This window comes from Mustela nigripes, chromosome 1, assembly GCF_022355385.1.
Source record: "Mustela nigripes isolate SB6536 chromosome 1, MUSNIG.SB6536, whole genome shotgun sequence".
NCBI lineage: Eukaryota > Metazoa > Chordata > Mammalia > Carnivora > Mustelidae > Mustela > Mustela nigripes.
Window position 1 is genome coordinate 192,475,237 of NC_081557.1, and position 9,829 is coordinate 192,485,065.

Genomic DNA, 9,829 nt, shown 5'->3' on the forward strand with positions numbered 1-9,829 from the left:
CCAACACTATTTCACCAAGATAAAGTGTGTTGATCCATAGTTACATTGTCAGCTATTAATTCATGAGAATACTCACCTGGGCTCTTACTACTTTTGGCAAATTCCCACAGACATTCCTCTGTTGTGGTTAGGCTGGTTCTTAATTATGATTAGCACAATACACAGAAGGAAAAACCAGTCAAGAGCTTGAAAAAATAAGGTTTATTAGTTACAAATTAAGGTAAGCAGCATGCCCTAGGGTTACAGCTAGATCTCAGGGAGGGAGGGAGAGAAAGAGAGAGGTGAATTTAAAACAAGAGTGTGAATTAAAGTGCAGGAAGGGAAAAACAAATGTCAGTTATCTGGGTTCCAGGGCTTTCTAAAATAGGAACTTCATGAATGGTCAGCTTGGCTCTCTCTGTGGTTGTTTGAGGTGGATGTCTTTGATTCCAGCACTTCAGCAGTCAAAAGCTTAATGCCAGACATGTACATTACAAGCAAAAGAGCTAACTAGTAGATACTCCTTACCACAGAAATTCAAAATACTGGATTTTAACTACACTTCCTTTAAAAACTGAAATATTACTGAAAATTTTATGCAACTTTCCATAGTGTTTTATTCTTTCCATTTGAGTGATACTTTTTTTTTCCCCAAATTTCTAACTAGCAGATCAATAAACTTAGCATTTTTTTTAAGGTTTTCCCATTGTCTTTGTCATTTGAGGCTGCTATAACAAAGTACCATATATTATGTGGCTTACAAATGACAGAAATTTATTTCCCACTATTCTGGAGACTGGAAACCCAAGATCAGGATGACATTAGGGTTGGGTTCTAGTGAGAGCCTTTTGGAAGGCAGACTGGCAAAAGAGGGAGAGAGATGTCTCTGACATTCCTTTTATAAGGGAACTAATTCTATTCCTAAAAGCTCCATCTCATGACCTAATTACCTCCTGATGTCTCTACTTCCTAAAACCATTAATAATTGGGGCTCTAATTTCAATATGTGAGTTTTGGGGAGACAAACGTTTAGCTCATAATGTGCATGTTCTTCTATATTTTCAAATCTAAGCATATTGGCCTTTAAAAAAATATTGTTTACTCTAAACTGAGAGAAAATCTGTGAATAAAAAATGTAGGATATATAATTATTTTCATGTTTAAATAGCTTGCTCTGCAGATGTGATATGCAAAGGTGACCTTTTAGCTAGTCATATTTTTCAAACTGTTTGTGTGTTACTATAATAGTCATTTCATATGTAACAACTACTATGAAGTAATCCTTTTCTGCATTTTAATTTGGGAATTTTAAACTGTAGTATTATGTATTCATTTCCCTTCAAATTTGGGATAATGCAAAGGTCACCTGATACAAAAATTAGTAATATTCAGATTCTATTTTGCTAAGGTATAATAAAACCAAGAAAAGTAACAGAGAATAATTATTGACCTACTATCCAAAAATCTTCCTAATTTGTATAGTAGGAATGCATAAGAGTAAAGAATATTCCAGTCCAAGCTAGAATATGTACAGATATCTTTTATTGAGTGATGAATGTCAACCAAAAGAAATTGAAGCAAATTAGAGCAGAGAGAAAAATTAGTGTAAGATGATGTTAGATGGCAAGGAAGGGAGTAAGGTTAAGAAGTTTTGTCTTGGGGGCGCCTGGGTGGCTCAGTGGGCTAAATCCTCTGCCTTTGGCTCCTGCCTACCCCTCTCTCTCTCTGCCTGCTGCTCTGCCTACTTGTGGTCTCTGTCTGTCAAATAAATAAATAAAATCTTACAAAAAAACAAAAAAAGAAGAAGAAGAAGAAGAAGAAGAAGAAGAAGAGGTTTTGTCTTGGGGTGCCTAGGTGGCTCAGTGGGTTAAGTCTCTGCCTTCTGCTCAGGTCATGATCTCAGGATCCCAGGATTGAGCCCCCCATCTGCCTCTCTGCTCAGCAGGGAACCTGCTTACCCCCCCCCCCCCCCTATTTTTATCTCTCTCTGTCAAATAAATAAATAAAATCCTAAAAAAAAAAAAAAAAGTTTTATCTTCTTCTTAAAGTCATTATAAAGTACTTTCAGCATTTTAAGCTTGGAAATTGGTCTATTTATGTTATATGAATATTTAAGAATGACAAAAGCAGATTTCAGTTTTATAAACACCATCCTATTTTCAGAATGGAGAATGAATTTGAGTCAAGCAAGAATGAGTATTGTAAGGCCTATTTAGCCCAAGTGATTCCATCCGATTAAACAGTGATTTTGTTGTTTATGCAGTAAAACTTAAACTGAGCCTGCCCCCCACCAAGGGACTTACTTAAAAGCAAGTCCAGGAAGCCAGTCCCAGGTAACAAAGCCCAAATACAAGGGCAGGCCAGGCCAGGTGGAGACATCCAATCAGTGGGGCGCACATACTGTCTCCCTAGCTACCAAAGAGTGTGGGCCTTGCCTTTTGGGCACCTTTTGTGTGCCAATTCTGACCAGGGTGATAGGCTAGTTGAAATAGCTACTATGGGTAGAATTATAATTCAGTTGGCCACCCGAGTGTAACCTGGCACGATTGTGCAGCTTTCTCTGTGTGTTGCAATCTCATTAGCCACGTGTGTGGCCAGGCTCAACCACATGGCCTTTGCTCTATAAAAGTTAGTCTGTAAGTCAGGGAGGGGTCGCCCTCTCTGTAAGAGGCGGCCCCAAACGGTCGGTTTGATTCTTGATGCTTGGCGCAAAATAAAGCTTTGCTTGACCTTCACTTTGTATCAGTCTCGCTCCTTTGATTATGGACCCAACAAGTATGTGAGCACCAATTAGGTTTTTACAGGGTCACAGGGGTGAGATGGGAAAATAGAGTAATTTGGTTTAGGATGGTGATGACTAAAATGAGGAGAGGACTGAAAGATACAGGATTAGGATGGAAGAGTGTCATAATAAACACTTGAATTTATACAAAAAGAGAGAGAGAGAATAATGTAGAGAGTAAATCCTAGGTTTTGACTTAAATGACTCAACTCAGTAAGAACATAGTTGAAGAAGATCAGGTTTGGAGAAGACTATTAGAAATTTTAAGGAAGAGCTTTCACGTAAGAAGTTGGATACAAGGATGAGGACCTTAGAGGAGAAGTTCGGGTTGAAGATAATAGCCTTGTGATTCATATAGAAGTAAGTGGTCCTCAGAGTCATAGACTTAAGTGACACCATCTACAAGAAGAGAGAGTAAAAAAACAAAACAAAACAAAACAAAACAAGAAATACTAATAAATCTTTAGGGACATGTTTGTCTGACAAATGAAATAAGTCAAAAATAAGCCAAATAATAAGTCAACAAGAAGGATGGATTTGCAAGGGGGAAAACCAGATGAAGGCAAAAACAAAGAAAACAAGCAAAGAAAGCAGCTAAAGAAATAAAGGAGTAGCTAAGAAGGTTAAATAATGTTGAAAGTTACAAGAGGAATGCAACAGAAATCTTCCGTAATTTTTCAATTTGAACATAATTGCTAACTCTAGAGAGCTGTTTTGTGAGAATTATTGAGGTTGAATCAAAATTGCCATGGGCAGATAACAAGGGTTATATAAGAGGTTATATAAGAAAAGAGAAATTGGAAAATATGAGGAAAAAAAGGAATCACTAAGAATTTTTTTGTCATGAACCAGCCAAAGCATGACTCTCTTTATTAAGATCATCTTAAAAATTCCAGTTAAATCTTTATCCTATTAAGAAATATTGCAACGAATGTTCTTAAGTCAGTGAAATCATTTTTATTTAATATCATTATACTTTGATATTAAAATGTGCTGTATTTTAAGCAAGATATGTCACCGAATGTTTATTAGAAAAATCACACAAATCTATAAACTACATTAATAATAATGTATAGAAGAATTTTTAATTATATATATGAAATCATTAATTTGGTTTCATACTGTGGAGATATTTATCTTACCATACATATAATATATGTTGTATTTGGTGAGATCACACATATGTATATATATAATATGAGACAAAATTATTAAGTTATTAAGTGCCTTTTATTTCATGTAAAAGAAAGTACCTTTATTAGAATTCTAGAAGAGAATGTATTATTTATTGATTTAAACTCTAAAATAAACTAGTCATTGAATTTAATACTAACTTGATTCATTGTAAACTGAAATGAAAGCTACATTTGCATCTGTGTTGATTATTATTTGACTTCACTAAGATATATGTAGATATCTTAAATGTCTAAAGAATACATTTTATGTGAAACCATTTACCAGTATAACATTGTAGCATAGGCATTTAGTTGCTTGTGTTTCTCTTTCTTAAATTCATGGTAAATTTGTATCACCAGAGCTGTCCTTAGAAATCTTTTTTTTTTTTTTTTTTAAAGACCAAAATCATAGAATGGGAAATGGGAAGAGGGTGTTCTCAAAGGAAATCTTAGGGTATTTATATAATTTTTAAAAGAAAAAATGGAAATAAATTTATTCTGATAACATTAGTAAGAATGATCTACTTTACTTAACAGAACAACAACAACAAAATGTTTCTTAGAGAAAAGGCAAGGGAGGAATAAGAAAATAAAGTCTAACTCAATTGCCAGCTATCATTTAAGGTCGAGTGGCCATGTTGGAAAAGAGAACAGCATGCAGGAGCAAAATGCAAGGAGACAGTTTAGTTCATAAGCTCTTTTGGCACCCAGTAAGTGCCACTGCCTCGGGCTTATGGATCTTTAGATTCTGGCAGAATTTAAAAAAAAAAAAAAATGGGATTAAGAGTGTGGACAGCTGCTTATAGCTAGTAGCAATAGATTTGCTTCAATAGTCCAGAATTTCCTGACTCTTTATTTGAATCCAGCAAAATGAGTTTTAAAATATAATGACATCCTGTATATAAAGTAAGCATATAAAACTCCGAGCTATTAGATGACCATATCCATGTACCCTCATTCCATTCTTCCTTCTATGTGTTTTCTTTTTTCCCTAGTAATACAGCCAATCTGGTAACCATGAGATAACAATGTCATGTGTCAGAAGCCTGTGTGACTTCCTTCATGTTGAGGTGACTTATACCTAAGCATATGTCATCTATATTTTGACCGGCAATGTAGGAGTGCAATAAATGCCACAACAGTGCACAGTTCCCTAAGGCAAAGCTGGTAAACTCGAAGTCAGTAAGGCCCCAAAGTAAAAACAAAATAAAGTAATAAAATAAAGAAGGGAAGAAACAAATACAAAAAAGAAAACACAAAAGAACTCCCTCCCTTAAGGTTCCTGTTCAGTATAGAGGCACTATGCTGTGATTATATCTGCTAGATCAACAAGTACTATTCCAAGCCACTTTTATATCTCCAAAAAGGGTTAGTTGTATTTGAAAAATATTTTGTCACACCTTCATGTACATGGCATTCTTTAAAACAGAAAGTTAAATGTGAAAGAGTACCCAGGAGAGTGGATGAGATATTATCGCATACTCAGATACCTATAATGGCAGACAGAGATTTTCAGATGATTTCAAATAATAATAGTTAAGTTTTTTGTTTGTTTGGGTATTTTGTTTGTTTGTTTGTTTTTCTAGCTTAAAGAAGATGTAGACTACTTAGAACAAGAAAGAATGTACCTGAAGAGTTGGATACCAGGAATTCCAGAAAGCAGAGTATGTACTTAGATGCTGTGCCAGAGACTGCTAGTTGCCTAAGGAGTATGCAGTCTCCCTTTCTTTTTAAAAGATGGAACTGCAATTCTGTTCCAGGCAGCCAAGTGGAAGATTAAGGGCTATCATTTGTAGCCTCCACTGTTACTAGGATGACTCTACACAGGAAAATTATCTGAGCTTGCTCTATTCAGATGAAAGGGCACTGTTTTTGTGATGTCTCTTTCTTTGTTCCTTCTCTGCCAAGTATGTGGACAGCTATACTATGAAGCAACTTGGAGCTTGAAGCCACATGCTGTTCAAGGCAGTGAACAACTACAAGGAGACTGGGTTGCTCACAAGCACAGGACTAGCAAACTGACTGAGTTCTCTCTGAAGTGTGCGTATGTGTTTGGGGGGGGTGACAAACAAACAAACAAAAAACTTCTGCTTGATTTAAATATTCTTTTTTTATTTTTAAGTTTTATGTAGCCAAGTCAAACCTGATTCAACTTCTATTTGGACATGTATAGTGGGAAGTAAAGTCATTCTGGCAAGAAAAAAAAAATGCACAGTCCAGCAGCATATAGAGTGTAAAAGAAGGAAGGACAAGTGTTGTTCACTGGCAGCTACTAACCTCGCAGTATTAAACTAGCTTAACATTTTCAAAAGACATTTTATACATTCAGGTGGAACATCCACCCTCAGTCACCTTTGCATACTTCTAACATTTATTTTCCTCACCTAATCTCTGAAGGCATTTTAGTATCAGACATTTAACAGCATAGTAAGTAGTCAATTAAATTTGAGTAAAGTCTGCATAATGAAAAAAAAATTCAGTTGTGGGCAGAAAATGGTAGACTATAAATGTAGATTAGGTAAAATATGTGGCTTCATGAGAAGTGTCCTAGGTCTGCCATATTCTTCTTATTATAGTTCAATCTTATGCATTATTCCAATACAAGGAAAGGATTTTTCAGCAGCTATCAGCACCTTTTTTTTTTTTTTTTTTTTTTTTTTTTTCCTGTAGGAAGTGAAGTCTCAAACTTACATTATCCCCACATTGGCTGTTTAGGCCTCCTTCTCAGGAATGAGTCCACAGTAGTTTCCTCCAACCTGAGAAGAGATCCTATTCAGTAGGTTCTCTTTAACCAGCACTGCCTTATACAAAAATTTTCAAATTCCTTTTACCTGTTTCTCCTCATTAAAACCAACAAACCTGAAGGAGGGTGATTTCCACATGTGAGAGAGAGGAAACAGAGAGAGCAAAAGAGAAAAATAAATAAATAAAGGAAATAAGACACAAGTAATCTGTCATACATCAAGTATGAAAAAAATTGCATATAACTCTAAAAACTGAGTACAATGTAGATTTGTGCTGATTAAGCAAATTGAAACAAAAAGGGAAAAGAAAGGTTGAAATAGATGCAAGAATTTATGAAAACCCCGTTTGTGAGAGAGAAGACAGTGATTGACATTAGGGAAATATTAAACACCACTAGGGAAGAGGATGATGGATATGTGATAAACACTGCTAATATTATCCTCGGATTTTCCTATTTCCAGGATTTCTAGAGGCTCCTGCGGCGGTGACACCGAGCCTAAACGAAAGAAGCTGGAAACTCTCTGCTACAGAAGGCAGTCCCTACTGGCCTTTCTCCAGAAGCTCCATCCCCAAGGCTTTCTCTGTGTATGGGTGACCGCGGGAGTGGCCTGGCATCAAGAAGACTGCTTAAAAGCTGGTCAATCTGAGTCTAGTCATCCAGGATTTACACAATCCTTTGGTAAAGCCAATTGGTGGAAAAGAACCAGGTCTGTGGAGAGCTGCAGTGCCCTCTGCCGGCGCCGGGGGTAGCCTTCAGTTGGCAGGAGAATGACTGCAGACTCCTGCTGGGCTGAAGGGATCTCCCTCTTTTTGCAACGTGCTCATTGCCCCATAATCAAAGATCCCTTACCCTAGAGCACATTGAATAATGCTTATTGTCATGTTCAGAAAGAAATGGGGAGGGGAGTAGGAGATATTTGAAATGCATGAAATTAACATTAAGTATTAATAACTGGAATACATAAAAATTACATAAATAAAGACAAATCATCCAGTAGAACATAGAGAGATTTTTTTGGGGGGGGATCTAGTTTACATTAGCAACATTGGTGCAAAATTAAAGTCATTAGGTCATCAAAAATTAAGTCTGATAACATGCTTTTGGTTAGGATAAGAAACAAACCAGTAAGCTGTTAAAATGTGCATAAATCTGTAACAACTACCTTGGAAAATACTTTGTTGTATGTCAGAAAACTGAAGATATGCATATGGTATGACTCAAATATGCATACGTGTGCACCAAAGGAAACATATGACGATGTGCATTAAAAGCTTTGTTGTATTAGCTCAGAAACTAAAAACGATGCAAGCATCCAGTAAAACTAAAATTAATAAATACTCACACAGTGTTCAATATTAACATAAAGGAATGGACGGCAGTGATATATACTGGCTTAGACGTGACACAGATGGAACTTGGTATGGAGGGGAAAAAAAAGACGTAGAAGATTATCTACATTAAAATAAGTGACCAACATGCAAAACTGAGCAATATATTATTTAGGGTAGGAATCTGTAGAAAACTATAAGGAAACTCATAGGAATAATAACTATAAAAATCATGGAAATGGTTGTCCCTGGAGTACCAGAGGATAGGGAAAAGTTTAAAAAATGACATAGGGGACATCAATTTTTTAAAAAATAATATAGTTGGGCCTACAATTTAGTAAAATGCAACTGATTTATATTACGCTCTTGAATAATAAAATATGCTGGTATTCTCAATAGAATTTTGTTGCATTTGGTATAATTTAGAGCAGAATTTTAGAAATATTTATGCTTGTCTTGTGGATTTATAAGAGAATAAATTCTATTCTGATATTAGGAGGACATATACCACTGCTTTAAATGTGATAATAAAAATGTAACATTTACTTTTTTTTTTTTAAGAGTCGACCACAGCACACTGTACATTAAAGATAAAGATAATTTGGTGTACACTTTACTGGAATTGCCAAATCAAATAAATCATTTATAAGCCTCTTCTATGTACATTTTTCTTATTGAGTCATTTTTTCCTTAAGATTTTATTTATTTATTTGACAGAGAGAGATCATAAGCAGACAGGGAGAGGAGGAAGTAGGCTCCCTGCTGAGCAGAGAGCCCGATGCAGGGCTCGATCCCAAGACCCTGAGATCATGACCTGAGCCAAAGGCAGAGGCTTTAACCCACTGAGCCACCCGGGCACTCTTGTTGAGTCATTTTAGACAAAGTATAAATGAAAAACCGTTATGAAGATGCCTATAAACATCTGCCACCTGGTGGAGATCTCCTGGAACTACAAGAACAATTTTTTTTTTCTTTTTTTTTCTCCCTTTCTTTTATTCTTTTCCAGGCTGGCTATGTTCCTATATCTCTCTAAAAGACAAAAGTGGGTGATGGAAAGAAAGGATTTCTTTGTTATTCTAACAGGCTACTATATAACTAAAAATTATTTGGGACATATTATAAAATCTCTGAAGTCAATAATGTGGATAAAATTGTATAATTTCTTTAAAAAGTATAATCAATAAAGTGTTATGAAATATTACAATGCTATTCAGTACATTTTGTTAAAAAAAAAAAGAACTTACACTCTGTGATAATAGATGTCCAAAAAATCTGCTAACTGCCTATTATTATCATTAATAGACTAAAATAGTTTTCAGTATAAAACAAATGTGATTACTTAAATGATAACATTTGGAGCACATTTCAGCTATTGCTCAGTTCTTGAACACAGAAAAAGAAGCATTTCTTCTGGACTATTTTATGTAGAAAAGTATCCTGCATCTCATGATATTGAAGTCTCAGCTTTCATCTTTTGAATCAGTTTTATTTGCTCCAATAAAACAACATTCAGACTACTGATTCAGCTGTTTTCCTCAACTTTTCATAATTCTAAGTTCATTTACACACATTAGTTCATTATATTTATTTTATTTACTTCAAAAATGGAGGGAAAGTCATGTGATACGTTTCTAATATAAAAATATATTTATTCAGGGGCGCCTGGGTGGCTCAGTGGGTTAAGCCACTGCCTTCGGCTCAGGTCATGATCTCAGGGTCCTGGGATCGAGTCCCGCATCAGGCTCTCTGCTCAGCGGGGAGCCTGCTTCCTCCTCTCTCTCTCTGCCTGCCTCTCTGCCTACTTGTGATCTCCCTCCGT